Raw genomic sequence first — 16,192 nt, 5'->3', positions numbered from 1 at the left:
GTTGCAAGTAAGTTCTAATAGTAATGATTCTTTTAATAATGTAAAGTGTTCCTTTACGAATGAAAGATGTTTCTTCCACTCACAGCTTCTAGCTGATGGTTGAGTGTTTCTGGAGGCATAGTCCTTCCTGGAGGATTTGGGTCTGGAGGCTCCCCAAGCAGAGACAGAGCTGGCCCATCCCCAAGAAAATCTGGGCCTGAGACTCCCTGTAGTGCGTGTGTGTGTGTGTGTGTGTGTGTGTGATATAAATACAACAGCCTACACTCAGCAGGGGGCGGTCTAGAATTGGGAGGAGACAAGTAAACAGAAAGTTATCATTTAGTATATTAAGCACAGAAACAGAGGATGAGTGGGGATCTCCTGGCATGGAGAAGGGCACTCCTGTGTAGAGAGGTCAGGAGGACTTCCCCAAAGTGATACCGTTGCTGAGATCAGAAAGACGGAACAGCAAGCCATTAGCCAGGCAAGTGGGGATGGTGATCCTAGTGGAAGGAACCACATGTCCAGAGGCCTCGAAGCCAGAGAAAGCAGGGGCCCCTGGAAAAATTAAAAGAAGACTCCTAGAAACCCAGAGCTGGAAAGCGTTTTAGAAAACATCTAAAATGTCCTTCCCTTCAAGTAGGGAAACTGAAGCCCAGAGAGAGGAAGTGGCTGAAGGCCAGTTCTGCAGTTAACTCTCAGGAATTAGTTCATGAAGCTTCCAGTTGCATACCTGTGTGTGAGGGCCGAAGGAAGGAACACGGGAAAGCTGGCTGACCCCGTCATAAAGGTGTTGTCCTTGGCCTCTAGCACACTAACTTTATTCAGAGAAGAAAAAACAGCTCCAAAAGATGTTCTGTTTCTAAGCATCTCCCTGGAAATGTCGAGCTGTGTCCCCAAAGTACAGCACCTGCTTCTTTAAGCAGTAATTGCCCTTCATGTGCACATAGCATTTTGCCATACAAAGTATTTTTGTTGGTTGGTTTTAAATAGACTGTATTTTTTCAAGCAGTTTTAGATTCACAGCCAAATTAAGCTGGAAGTACAGAGTCCCCAAATAACCCCTATCTCCATACACACAGAGGCCCCCCTACAATCTATATCCTAGCAGGGTGTTGCATGCGTTACCACTGATGAGGCCGTGTTACAATTCAGTATTCCAAAGACCACAGATTACATTGGACTTCACTCTCGGAATTGTATGATCTATGGGTTTTGACAAATCTGTAACAATATGTATCCACCATTACGGTATCATAAAGAATGTTTTAATGCCCTAAAATCCTCTGTGCTCCTCTAATTCATCCTTACCCCTCCCCGCACCCCTGGCACCATTAATCTTTTAGTGTGTCCATAGTTTGACCTTTTCCAGAATGTCACATGGTTGGAATCACCTAGCATGGAGTCTTTTCAGTCTGCTATATTTCACTTAATAATATGTCCCATGTCTTTCCAGGACTTGATAACTTCTTTTTAAGCATACACTTCCATTAAGAACATTCACATTGGGACGCCTGGGTGGCTCAGTTGGTTAAGCAGCTGCCTTCGGCTCAGGTCATGATCTCAGCGTCCTGGGATCGAGTCCCACATCGGGCTCCTTGCTCAGCAGGGAGCCTGCTTCTCCCTCTGCCTCTGCCTGCCATTCTGTCTGCCTGTGCTCGCTCTCTCCCTCTCTCTCCCTCTGATAAATAAATAAAATCTTTAAAAAAAAAAAAGAACATTCACATTATGGTACAGTCATCACCATCATCTACCCATATGCCTCTTTCCATCTTGCAGTTCTGAAACTACACCCGCTAAACAATAACTCCCCATTCCTCACTCCTCTCAGCTCCTGGAAACCACCTCTGTTTTTCTCCCTCCATGAATCTGACCACTCTAAGTACATCATATAGGTAAAATCATATAGTATTTGTTGTTTGTTTGTTTGTTTTTTGTGACTGACTTATTTTACTTAGCTTAATTGTCCTCAAGGTTCATCCATCTTACAACATATTAAGGAATTTCATTCCTAAATTGAGGCTGGATAATATTCCATTGTATATATCTAGCAAATTATGTTTATCCCTTCATCTGTTGATTGTCACTTGGGTTCCTTCCGTATTTTTACTGTGAATGATGTTATGAACATGTGTGTACCAGTATCTCTTTAAAAGCCTGATCTTAATCTTTTTGGGTATATACATAGAAATGGAAGTGGTAGTTGCATTTTTAATTTCTTTAGGAACCGTTTTCCATAGAGGCTTCATCATTTTCCATTCCCACCACCAGTGTACAAGGGCTTCAATTCTTCCACATCCTCACCAACACTGGTTATTTTCTGCTTTTTTGTTTTGTTCTGTTTTAAAGTAGTCACATGTATCCCATACCATGGGTATGAGATGGTACACACATTAACATTTAAAATTTTAATACTTATATATTTATTTCAATTTATATTACATATAAAAGCCACATCAAAACTGTGATTTCATAGGTATTATCACTTAGGATAAGACCAAAGTAGATAGCATAGCAGTGAGCTATGTCTTCAGAGAAAAGTTAACATAGCAGACCTGAGACTACTATCCCTAAAAAGTCCTGCTTTTAAGGTTGGTCCTTTGCTAGTGCCTGGGAACTTGGGATTTTAGAAGGGTTCTCACCACTGCTAATAGTGGTTCCCTGTGCACAAACGTTTATGAAAACAATAGGAGCACCTGATGCTGAACAGCTATGTTCCTTCTGAGACTCTGGAACTTGGGTAGGTGCTGGCTAAGGGACCAGTCTCCAGTAAAACCCTTGGGAACTGAATCTCTGATACACGTCCTTGGGAGACAGTATTTCACACGTGTTGTCACAACTTTGTTTTCTCTGGACTTTTGCCCCATCTCCCTTTGCTGATTTTGTTTTATATTCTTTCACTGTGAAAGCATGGCTTTGAGTAGGACTATATGCACAGTTCTCTGTGACTACTTACGGATCAGTGAATCCTGGGCTGGATCTATGATACCCATGTTACACAGGCAGCCCGTAAAATATTTCAAACATTCAGTACTTCTGTTATTTTCAGTGAGACATTAACCATCACTTCAGAAGCCACCAATTACTCATAATGCAAAGTAGGTATAAATATGTTATCACTGAAACCTAGAAAGGGACTAAATATGTTTTGCCCTTCCTTTCCAATTGCAGGTTTGTGTGGGAAGTTGGGATTCTTGGTGCTATAATATTGAAACCAAAGGACAAAATCATTTTATTATTTCTTCTTTAAACTTTCCATATTCTCAAATTTTCTTTAAAATTTTAAGTAATTTTCAATATTTTCTGGTAATCAGACTATTTGCCTAAAAAATTTCAAATTTATAAATACCCTAAAATTATTTTGTCGCTTCTGTAATTATGTAGTATGATGATGGAACAGTTTTGGACATGCAGTTATTCCAGAAACTAATCCTTATCTTAAATGAAGAGACAATGAGCTTTCATATACGTTTATAACTGATTGATCATGTGTTCTTCCATTATCCTCACTGAAAAACTTTTTAGATATGTATATATAAATCAATTAATTATGGTTTTTATATTTTATTATTCATTTTCTTAATTTTTAATAACTTTGATTTTCCTTGTATTTCTTATAGTTTCATTCTATTAATGGCAAAAGATCATGGTTTTCCATTTCATAGAGTCAATATGAAGTTTCTCTTTAAAATAAATAAAATAAATATTTTTAAGTTTAAGAAGTGGGCTCACTGGGGCACCTGGGTGGCTCAGTGGGTTAAGCCTCTGCCTTTGGCTCAGGTCATGATCTCAGGGTCCTGGGATCGAGCCCTGCACTGGGCTCTCTGCTCAGCAGGGAGCCTGCTTCCCCCCACCCCTGTCTGCCTCTCTGCCTACTTACGATCTCTCTCTCTCTGTCAAATAAATAAATAAATAAAATCTTAAAAAAAAAAAAGGAAGTGGGCTCACAAAACCATAGAAAGGAGGATAGATGACAAAAGTGTGGTAAGTGAATGTGGGCGATGGTATGTGAGATTTCATTGTATTGTCCTTTAGTTTCTGTGATGTTTGGAATTTTGAATAACAGAAAAAATATTTGAAAAATTCATTTCTAGCAGTATGTCAGCTTTCTGCTCACAAAACAACCAGCTTTTCCATGAAAAAACTATTTTAATGAGCTACTTCCAAGGGAGAAAAAGGAAAATCTCCAAACACCGCACATAAGTATAAACACATGTGAATACTATCATTAGGTAAAACCAAAATAGGGAACTGGGCAAAATGGTCTTGAGCAAATGCAAAAGTTAGAGCAGCTCTGAGGGAAAACACCAATATCAGCTCTATGATTGTGCAAGGAAGTCCTGAATATGTTATAGAATAGAGCTGCTGATTGGAGTTTCCTGCATTAAGACAGAGACTCCTGGAAGGATATAAAAGTGGTCCCATATCAGCAGGGACTTCTGGCTTCTGGAAGAAGCAATAGTCACTCCTCTCTGAAAAGTTATCTCTTGCACCCTGGTGTTAATGGACAGTGTACATTTGAAAAAAGAGCCAAATAGAACTTTTAGAAAAGACAAAATATTTAGACCTTGAGGATTTCCATACATTAGGATGAAACTGATATGAGCTCACAAAGATTACCTCCGTGAATGGTCACGAGGGAGTCAGCAGAAAAACAACACTTAAACCCTCAGGAATTCCAGACTTTGGAGTTATCAAATACAGACTATTTAAATAACTGTAACTGTGTATTAAAGGTTTAATTCATTCACAGGGGCCAGGGCAGCTCCTATCAGCAAGCTATTCAAGTATTTGCCTCACTGGATTAAAAAAAAAAAAAAAAGCATTCATAGGTTATCTAAAATGACTTTTAAAGACCCCAACAGAACTTTCAGACAATAAATACATAATTGGGTTAAAGACTCAGGAGGTGGTTTACATAGCAGATTAGGAACCCTGAAGAAAGAATTAATAAGCTAGAATGATATAAAAGAAATTACTCAGGACGCCATACAAATCAAAGGATTTGAAAAGCATGAAAAAATGTTATTTGAAAACATGACAGAGAAATTAAGCAATTCAGAGTAAGATTTTCAAAAAAACTATTTATTTAAGAGAGGGAGAGCATGTGGGCTTGTGAGTGAGCAGGGGAAGGAGCAGAGGGGCAGTGGAGGAAAGGGGGAGGGAAAGGGAAAAGCAGAATGCACACTGAGCATGAGGCCTGGTGTGGGGCTTGATCCCAAGACCCTGATACTATCATGACCTGAGCCAAAACCAACAGCTGGAAGCTTAACCAAATGCGCCACCCAGGTGCCCCAAGAGTAAGATTTTTTAAGAAGTAATCAGTGCACAGTTTTAGTGAAGCTATGAAATAAATACACACACAAAACAACAATAAAAAGATCTTAAAAGAAGCAGGCCTGGATATCAACCTTTTGTCTGTACTGTCATTTGCAAATATCTTCTCCCATTCCGTGGGTTGCCTCTTTGTTTTTTTGACTGTTTCCTTTGCTGTGCAGAAGCTTTTGATTTTGATGAAGTCCCAAAAGTTTATTTTCGCTTTTGTTTCCTTTGCCTTTGGAGACATATCTTGAAAGAAGTTGCTGTGGCTGATATCAAAGAGATTACTGCCTATGTTCTCCTCTAGGATTCTGATGGATTCCTATCTCACGTTGAGTGAGGTCTTTTATCCATTTTGAGTTTATCTTTGTGTACGGTGTAAGAGAATGGTCGAGTTTCATTCTTCTACTTATAGCTGTCCAGTTTTCCCAGCACCATTTATTGAAGATAATGAACTCCTCAAACTCAACACACACGAAACAGGCAAACATATCAAAAAATGGGCAGAAGATATGAACAGACACTTCTCCAATCAAGATGTACAAATGGCTATCAGACACATGAAAAAATGTTCATCATCACTAGTCCTCAGGGAGATTCAAATTAAAACCACATTGAGATATCACCTTAAACCAGTTAGAATGGCCAAAATTAACAACACAGGAAACAACATGTGTTGGAGAGGATGTGGAGAAAGGGGAACCCTCTTACACTGTTGGTGGGAATGCAAGTTGGTGCAGCCTCTTTGGAGAACAGTGTGGAGATTCCTCAAGAAATTAAAAATAGAGCTTCCCTATGACCCTGCCATTGCACTCCTGGGTATTTACCCCAAAGATACAGATGTCGTGAAAAGAAGGGCCATCTGTACCCCAATGTTTATAGCAGCAATGGCCACGGTCGCCAAACTGTGGAAAGAACCAAGATGCCCTTCAACGGACGAATGGATAAGGAAGATGTGGTCCATATACACTATGGAGTATTATGCCTCCATCAGAAAGGATGAATACCCAACTTTTGTAGCAACATGGATGGGACTGGAAGAGATTATGCTGAGTGAAATAAGTCAAGCAGAGAGAGTCAATTATCATATGGTGTCACTTATTTGTGGAGCATAACAAATATGGAGGACAAGGGGTGTTAGAGAGGAGAAGGGAGTTGGGGTATATTGGAAGGGGAGGTAAATCATGAGAGACTATGGACTCTGAAAAACAATCTGAGGGGTTTGAAGTGGCGGGGGGGTGGGAGGTTGGGGTACCGGGTGGTGGGTATTATAGAGGGCATGGATTGCATGGAGCACTGGGTGTGGTGAAAAAATAATGAATACTGTTTTTCTGAAAATAAATTAATTAATTTAATTAAAAACAAACAAACAAAAAATAAAAATTAAAAAAAAAAAAAGAAGCAGGCCTGGGGGATAGGAAATAGGCAAAAATAAGAAAGCAAGCGAGGGGAAAAAAAAAAAGGTCAAGGGAAGAAACTATCACCTACAAAGGAATAAGAAATACGTTGACAGCAGTCATGAGTCAGCTTTCCTAGCAGCAGAGCCTGAGACATGATCGGTTGGCACAAAATTTACAGCGGGAGTGCTCTCAGGAGAACCTATAAGGAAGAGGAAAATAGGATAGGACAAGGGAAGAAGCTAAGGAAGCTTCTTTCAGAAGATGGCTGGTTTCAGGTGAGGTCTAGTCTTTCCTTGATTCCATGAGGAAGTTCTGGATCATGAGCAGCACCACTGAGTTGTACCAATTTGAGGCAAAGAGGGGTCAACCATTAGTATACCCATACCACTCAGTTACTGGCTGCGCGTATAAACTCCGAGGCATTCCCAGCAAAACAGTGTCTTTCGGCTGAGGGTAATTCTCCAGAGTAAAAGGGAGCTCTGAGCCTCTAGCAGTCAACACGGAAAGGTGGGGAATGGAGGTACCAGTAGTAATGAAGATCTAGGTGGGCACCAACAGTGTCCACCAGAGTGGAGTCCTGCAGCAACGATGGAAATCAGAATAATATCTTCAAAATACTGAGGAAAAAAAATAGCCTGCAGTCTAGGACTGTGTGGCAGTCTAGGACTGTGTGCCCAGCCTGACTGTCTTTTAAGAATGGGGATTAAAGAAAGTATTCCTGGGGCGCCTGAGTGGCTCAGTGGATTAAGCCTCTGCCTTCGGCTTAGATCATGATCTCAGGGTCCTGGGATCGAGCCCTGCATCGGGCTCTCTGCTTGGTGGGGAGCCTGCTTCCCTCTCTCTCTGCTTGCCTCTCTGCCAGCTTATGATCTCTGCCTGTCAAATAAATGAATAAAATCTTAAAAAAAAAAAAGTATTCCTGAATAAATAAAAACTGAGTTTACAATCACAGACTTCATTAAAATAACTCCCAAGGTTTCCAGAAAGAAGAAAAATGCTCCCAAGGGGGGGATGTCTAAAATGCCAGTAGGAATAGTGACAATGAAACTGGTAAATATGCAGGTAAAGCTAAAGAAATATTGTCTAAATGGAAAAACAAGAATAGGAACAAAGCCTTGTGCACCATCTCCTCAAAACTGATTGAAGTTGATGAAAATATTATAATTCCTAAGAGGATGGAGGCTCTGAAAATACCCCAGAGGCCAAAGCGGTTGATCACACTATCAGATTCATGTGGACGCTGTGGTAACTTCCTGGGCAACAGAGGGTGAGCAGGTCTCGGTGAGGGTGTGGGACAGAGCGGACAACAGCTGAGCTGAGAAGATTGGGCACTGGGGACTGGAGAGAAGGTGGACTACCCTCTTTCTGTGTGTCCTTTGCTGTCCCTTACATTTCACTGGTAGACCATTTCACTCCCTCTTGTCACACATGCACATGCACACACAGATACACACACACACACACACACACACACACACACACAAGTGGTAGCCAGCCCATCACTACTGCCTGAACCTGACTAGAATGGGGCATGGTTAACTGAGTTTCTGGCAGGCTGGCCAGTCCTAAGTGCTCCCACTTCTGCCATCTGTCTCCATCCCTCCAAGGACTAGGTGGGTATGCCTAAGGAGAGCAGTGTTTTGACAATAAGCTGTGCCAGGACAGTGACAGAGAGTAAAACACAGCAGCTCTCTCCATTCTTCGGTAGCTCTCCACACCTTTCCCTTCCAATTCATCCCATAGAACACAGTTTTTTAGGCTTTTCTCTCAGGTATTTGTCACCAGGACAGGGACCAAAACCCTTAGGGGAGTAAGAGTTCATTCAGAAAAATAAGATAGTGTCTTAAGAGTGCAGCTACAATAAAGGAAGGCATTCAATAGAACAACCTGCATCAAAGCACACAGTGGGGGCAGGTTCATCAGTTATTGCCGCATGACTGAGCCCGTCCTGATTCACAGACCCAGAGGGGAAACAAGTAGAGGTTTTGGTGAAATTCTGACTAAAAACCACTATAATTAGAGGAATATGTAAGACCTCAGATTGAAAGGAAGATTAAAAAAAAATACCTAGTCATATTATAGTAAAATTTAAGAACCTTAGTCACAAAGAGAAATTTCTGTAAGTTTCCAGAGAGAAAAAGCAGATGTCACATCATGCTGAAGAAGAACAAAGTCAGAAGGCCAATACTACCCAAACTCAAGACTTACTATCAAGCTATAATAGTCAAGACAGTGTGGTATTGGCAAAAGAATAGACAAGCATCAGTGGAACAGAATAGAGAGCCCAGAAGCAGAACCACATACATATAGTCAAGTGATCTTTGACACAGGAACAAAGGCAACACAAAGGAGAGAAGATAGTCTTGTCAACAATGGTGATGGAAAAACTGGACATTAACGTGAGGGGGAAACATATTTAGACACTGACCTTATTTATACCTTTCACAGAAAATAATTCAGAGTAGATTCACAGACCTAATGTAAAACACAGAACTATAAAACTTCTAGAATATAACACAGCAGAAAACATAGATGACTTTGGGTTTGGTGATTATTTCTAAGCTACAAAACCAAAATTTTAACAGCTTTATCAAGCTACTGTTCACTTTGTAAAAGTATACAAATTCAGGGGCGCCTGGGTGGCTCAGTGGGTTAAGCCTCTGCCTTTGGCTCAGGTCATGATCTCAGGGTCGTGGGATCAAGCCCCACATGGGGCTCTCTGCTGGGTGGGGAGCCTACTTCCCCCTCCCCTGCCTGCCTCTCTGCCTACTTGTGATCTCTGTCTGTCAAATAAATTTTAAAAAAATCTTAAAAAAAAAAGAAGACATAGAGGTGATAAATAAGTGTATAAAATGGTGATTCGTGGGGCATCTAGGTGGCCTAGTTGGTTAAGCGTCCAACTCTTGGTTTCAGCTCACGTCATAATCTTGTGGTCATGGGATGGAGGCCCCATGTCAGGCTCCCCACTCAGTGCAGTCTTGCTTTATATTCTCTCTCCCTCTCCTTCTGTCCCTCCTGCTCATGCTCTCTTCCTCTGAAATAAATAAATAACTCTTTAAAGCAACAACAATACCCTTGAGATACCACTATACGCCAGTTAGAATGGCCAACATCCAGAACACTGACACCACCTAATACTGGTGGGGATGGAGAGCAACAGAAACTCTCACCCTGGGCTGCCTGGGTGGCTCAGTGGGTTAAGGCCTCTGCCTTCGGCTCAGGTCATGATCACAGGGTCCTAGGATCGAGTCCCGCATCGGGCTCTCCGCTCAGCAGAGAGCCTGCTTCCTCCTCTCTCTCTGCCTGCCTCTCTATGTGTGACCTCTCTCTCTCTCTGTCTCTCTGTGAAATAAATAAAAAATATCTTAAAAAAAAGAAACTCTCACCCTTTGCTGGTGGGATACAATATGGTACAGCCACTTTTGAAGATGGTGCAGCAGTTCCTTAAACAACTAAACATATCCTTACCATGCAATCCAGCAATCCCACTCCTTGATATTTATCTAGGAGCTGAAAACCTAACTCCACATACAAACCTGCACCCACATGTTAATAGCAGTTTTATTCATAACTGCCAAAACTTGGAAGTGACCAAGAGGTCCTTCCGTAGATGAATGGATAAATAGATTGTGATACATCCAGACAATGGAATATTATTCAGTGCTAGAAAGAAAGGAGCCATGAAAAGAAATGGAGGAAACTTAAATGCATATTATTAAGTGAAAGAAGCCAATCTGAGAAGGCTATACATATTGTATGATTTGACCCATGGAGCATTCTGGAAAAGGCAAAATTATGGAGATGGTGAAAAACATCAGGGGGAGGGTAGGGTGAATAGGAGGAACAATAGAGGATCTGGGGGCATCGAAAGTACTCTGGATGGTATTACAATGGTGGATACATGCCATTACACATTTGTCCAAATCCAACGACTATACAACGTTAAGAGTGAATCCTCATGTAAACCATGGACTTCAGATGATTATCATGTGTCAGTGTAGGTTCATCCACTGTAAAAATGAACCACTCTGATGGGGGATGTTGATAAAGGAGGAAGCTGTGCACATGTAGGGGCAAGGGGATATGGAGAAATCTCTGTACCTTCCTTTCAATTCTGTTGGGAACCTAAAACTTCTTTAAAAAATACAATCCAAATGCAATATAATACAATACAATATACAGGTCCCACCCAGAAAAACAGCAGATCTCTACAAAAAAAGTAAAATAATGGTAAGAACCATTGGAGGCAAGAAGAAAATGGAATAATATTTTTCAAGTGTTGAAGGAAAAGAGCTTCCTTGAAGGAAAGTGACTGAATTTCATGTTCTGTTAAATTAATATTGAAACACGGGGGGATCGCTTCTCGACCTTTTGGCTAAGATCAAGTGAAACACGGGGGTAAAATAAATCTGAGATATTATGAGGCATGTAGAAGAATCAGAAAGTTTACCACACAGAGACCCATCTTGAAAATATCATTGTAGGACGTTCTTTTTTTTTTTTTTTTTTTAAGATTTATTTTATTTATTTATTTGACAGACAGAGATCACAAGTTGGCGAGAGGCAGGCAGAGAGAGAGGAGGAAGCAGGCTTCCCGCAGAGCAGAGAGCCCGATGCGGGGCTTGATCCCAGGACCCTGGGATCATGACCGGGGCTGAAGGCAGCAGCTTAATCCACTGAGCCACCCAGGCACCCCCATTGTAGGACGTTTTTTAGCAAGAAGAGAAGTGAATCCAGGAAAATGCCATGAGCTAAGGAAAATAAGAAATATGTTTGTGAAGTTTATCATCGTCTAAATGAGCAAGTATCAGAACAAACAATGATATTATATAATAACAATACAGAATTAAAATCCTAGGGCATGTGTTAAAGTCTTTCCTTGTTCAGTAGGATAGTATATGTATGATAAGAAGCTTAATAAGCCGATATGAAAAAATAAAATGAGTTAGAAGCAACAACCAAAATAAAAGAGATGTATAACTTCAAGTTAGCAAGAAAAAATTAATCTAGCTAATGGAAAATAGGAAAGCAGATATAAAGAACTAATTAATACGAAGAAAGATGACTGAAATGTCTAAATATAGAAAATAATTGCATTTATTGTAAATGAGCTAGAAGCACTTCTGGAATGGATGCATAAGGATCTTGGAAAGTCCACTCCTTCATAAAGGCAATGAGAACACTGGCAAAAATGGTCAAAATCAACTGTTTTGTGGAGCATAACAAATAGCATGGAGGACAAGGGGCGTTAGAGAGGAGTAGGGAATTTGGGTAAATTGGAAGGGGAGGTGAACCATGAGAGACTATGGACTCTGAAAAACAGTCTGAGGGGTTTGAAGTGGCGGGGGGCGGTGGGAGGTTGGGGTACCAGGTGGTGGGTATTATAGAGGGCACGGCTTGCATGGAGCACTGGGTGTGGTGAAAAAATAATGAATACTGTTTTTCTGAAAATAAATAAATTGGAAAAAAATTAAAAAAAAATTTTTAAAAAATCAACTGTTTTCAGAATTCTTTAAATTAACTAAAGAAAAGCTTGCAATAATCTGCAAAGTGTCTTTTTTTTTTTAAGATTTTTTAATTTATTCATTTGACAGAGCGAGATCACAAGTAGGCAGAGAGAGGGAGAGGAGGAAGCAGGCTCCCTGCAGAGCAGAGAGCCAGATGCAGGGCTCCATCCAATCCCAGGACCTTGGGATCATGACCTGAGCCGAAGGCAGAGGCTTTAACCCACTGAGCCACCCAGGTGCCCCTGCAAAGTGTCTATTGAAGAAAAACAGCTGAGTCTTATAACAGTGAGCTTTATGATATTTTAACTAGCTCTATTCCCATTCCCCTCTCCCAGGTCCCTTTGAAAAACAACAGCTTCACAACAGTGGTTGACGTGAAAAGTAACAATCAGGTTGACGCGGGAGGTGGCAGAATGGATTTGGAGCTCTTCAGAAAGGTCCCATCCCCAGAGAACTGACTTTATTTGACTTGTCTAACGTCTTCCTTAGAAAGCTCCATTCTTAAGTCTTGGCCCATTGGACCTGACTCAGAGCTTACTCCAGGAAAATAGGGCATTTGTTGAAACAATCAGTGGAAACTCTTTAACAGTATAATTGCCTGGGGTAGTGATGCAAGTTTGGGGTCATAAGAGACTGACCAAAAAAATCAATGAATGCATCCTGTGAGAATCAACTAGATTCAGGCCCTACAGCCAGGGAAGGAGAAGGCCTGTGAGCTTCATGGAGAAATCTGGGCCTGAATCTAGAGGTTTAACCACCGGTTCTCTTGGGAAAAAAAAGTAGCTTATGTCTGTATGTAAGTTTGTTATAAATTTTACTGACATACAAATTATAATAAAATATAAAATATTCCCGGGGCACCTGGATGGTGCAGTTGGTTGAGCGTCAGACTCCTGGTTTCAGCTCAGGCTGGGATGTCAGAGTCATGGAATCAAGTCCCAAGTGGGGTTCCATGCTTAGCATGGATCTGCTTGACACTCCCCCTGCCCCTCCCCCACCTCCCTAAAATAAATAAATAAATTTTTAAAAATGTATATAAAATGTTCCTTACTGCAAATTCCGTATAGCCAGTTGATTCTCACAGGATGCATTCATTGATTTTTGCTGAACACTTTTCTGCAGCCCACCAGTAACTGCAAATGACAAACACGATCATTTGGACATGAATGTTCGTAGTATTTTCCTTTAAGCTAAGGAGGAAGATAAAAGCGAGAAAATGAATACATATGTCAAAGTTGGACATATTTGTTCAAGATGTGAGGAACTTGTTTTTGAATACCCCCTCGATTTTTTGTGTTATTCAGAATATTACTACTACAGGCACAACACATACTTTTAGATTTAACCTTCACTTCAACATTTTCTCGGTCACTTTCATAAATCTAGAACAGGGTTGGCAAACTGTGGGCCATGGCCAAATCTGGCCCTCTAGCCTATTTTTGTCAATAAAACGTTATTGGAATACAGCTTGCTCATTCATTTATACTTTAGCCTATGTTTGCTTTTGTGCTACAGCAGTAGGGTTGACTAGTTGCAAAAGACTATGCAGTCCACAAAGCTGAAAATATTAACTCTTCTGGACTTTCTAGAAAAAGACTGCCAGCCCTGGTCTAGACAATTAACATAACAACAAATCAACCCCTTACATGTAGCATTGGCTAATTTCTGTAATGTAACTAGTTCTACCATTGTTGACTTTCCACTATAAAGGTGGTGTCACTGGCCTGTGGAACTGGGAAGAGATGATCAGAGGCACACTTTAAAAAGGACAAGAGTACTGTTTGTTAGAAAACCCAAAAGAAAAAAAATTAAAGTGGTACCAACTGCTCATCCCTCATTTGTCACCCCAAGAGTCAGGGTGAGATCCTCCCACAGCGCTCCTTGGGATGGGTGTCACTCATAGGGTGTTAGGGATGCTTTTTGAAGCATGGCTCAGCTGTGTGATCACCAGTAGAAAGCTGGGGGACTCAGCCAGGGTCACATGCATGCCTAACCAGAGTGGCCCGTCCACCCCACTTCCCTGTCCATCAGTGCAAGACTTGCTCCTCAGCTCCCCCTCCCCTCTCTTTCTTCTCTCCTTCTTTTTTTTTTTTTTTAAGATTTTATTTATTTATTTGAGAGAGAGAGACAGTGAGAGAGAGCATGAGCGAGGAGAAGGTCAGAGAGCGAAGCAGACTCCCCATGGAGCTGGGAGCCTGATGTGGGACTCGATCCCGGGACTCCAGGATCACTCCCCGAGCCGAAGGCAGTCGTCCAACCAACTGAGCCACCCAGGCGTCCCTCTTCTCTCCTTCTAACTAAGGGACAGCGAGAGTGGGTTCCCTTACTCGGTGATTCGCATCACCCGCTGAGCTCACCTACTTGGGCTTAACTACTTGTGCAGACAAGATAAGGACATCTGAACATTTGAGCTCAGTTATTCCACCTTGACACCACTGACATTTTGAATAAGACAATTTTTTGTTGTGAGGGCCTACCCTGTGGCCCATAGGGTGCTGAGAATTGTGGTGGCCAGGAGCACCCCAGTAGCATACCACCAGTTGCAACAATCAAAAATGACTTCAGATATTGCCAAATACCCCCTCGGAGCAAAACAGCCTGCAGTTGAGAATTTAGTTAAACCAGTCATCTTTGACTCTTATCTCATTTTGAGCTGAAACTTGTATATCACTATGACTAAAATAGCCATATAACTTTTATTTCTGTTTCCAAGAGAAGAAATACATAGCCTTGGTTTTCTCACCTGCCCCCCACAACACACACACTTACCCCAGCAACGGGGTTTTGGCCATCTCACCGCTGAGCAGGCCAGTAAGGAAATTCCAACCTGAGGGCTGATTCCTGGGGCCATTCTTGGTACCAGCACGCCTTAATGTAGGTTCCTCATACGAGGACTTTATTGGTAAGTGTGAGTCCAAGAGCCAAGAGTGAGGGATGGGGGTTATAAAGCAGGGAAGGAAGGACAGCCATGGCAAGGATACATTATCAAATCGGTCACTTCCTAAGGCATTTGTTGCTTGATCCTGCAAGAGAGAAAGCTTTATGAACTATCTGAGGAGGGTCTTTCTGAAGGGAAAAAAGAGAGAAGCATCAGTTGTTCACTCTATTACTTAAAGAGGTGTCCCATAACGCATCATCTGCTGCCCACCCCTGCAATTCTGGGTTTCTCCTGTCCCCATGTTGACCAATTACAGCGGACCCATGACCGCCAAGACACAAGCCATGATGTAAGTGAGAAGCCTGAGGCATGGACTTGAGGAGATGCTCACTTGGGTTCTAACTCCTGGTGCCCGAGTAATATCCACAGTGGTGAAATAAGCAGCAGGTGAGGCCAAGAGGACCTGAAATGGGGCATAAGAGGCGTTTGACATATTTGGGCACCTGAACTTGTGCATTGTGGTTCATTCCTGGTACCTATACAACCAAAGAACCCTGCACATACTCTAAGCCTCAACTTTCTTTCTTTATAAAATGAGGAGAGTCACCTCAAGCCTGCAAGATTTTTCTGAGAATTAGAGATCCTGCACGCATGAAGTCTGATCATGATGTCAGTTCAGCAAATACATTGTATGTGTGTACGCATAAGAATACATATATATATATTGATTAGTCAGATGTCAAGTCTTCTCAGTTGATCACAAGGGTCGGGTGTGGTGAGGCCAGAGCCACAGTTTCCACCTTGTGTGAGCCCGGAAGTAGGATTCTGGGACTCAGACAGCCAGAACCTGTCCACTCTACAGTTAACCTTCAGTGAACAAGTACTGCATGCTGGGCTCTGGGCACCCAGAGACCAGAGACGTTCCTGGTCCTTGGAATCCGATGGCACCCAAGCTGGTAAAGATGGGCAGACAATAGCAGTCGCGGTGCTGGAAGCAAGCCCAGGAGACAGGGGAGCGCAGAAGTTCTGGAGAGGTCCTAGGCCAAGTCGGGCTTTCTCAGTGAGGAGAAAATGGCCCCCCAAGCTGGAGGGCAGTGTAGGCGTAACCA

This window comes from Neovison vison, chromosome 2 (genome assembly GCF_020171115.1).
Source record: "Neovison vison isolate M4711 chromosome 2, ASM_NN_V1, whole genome shotgun sequence".
Classification (NCBI taxonomy): domain Eukaryota; kingdom Metazoa; phylum Chordata; class Mammalia; order Carnivora; family Mustelidae; genus Neogale; species Neogale vison.
The sequence above is the reverse complement of the archived record's forward strand: the minus strand, read 5'-3'. Positions refer to the sequence as shown.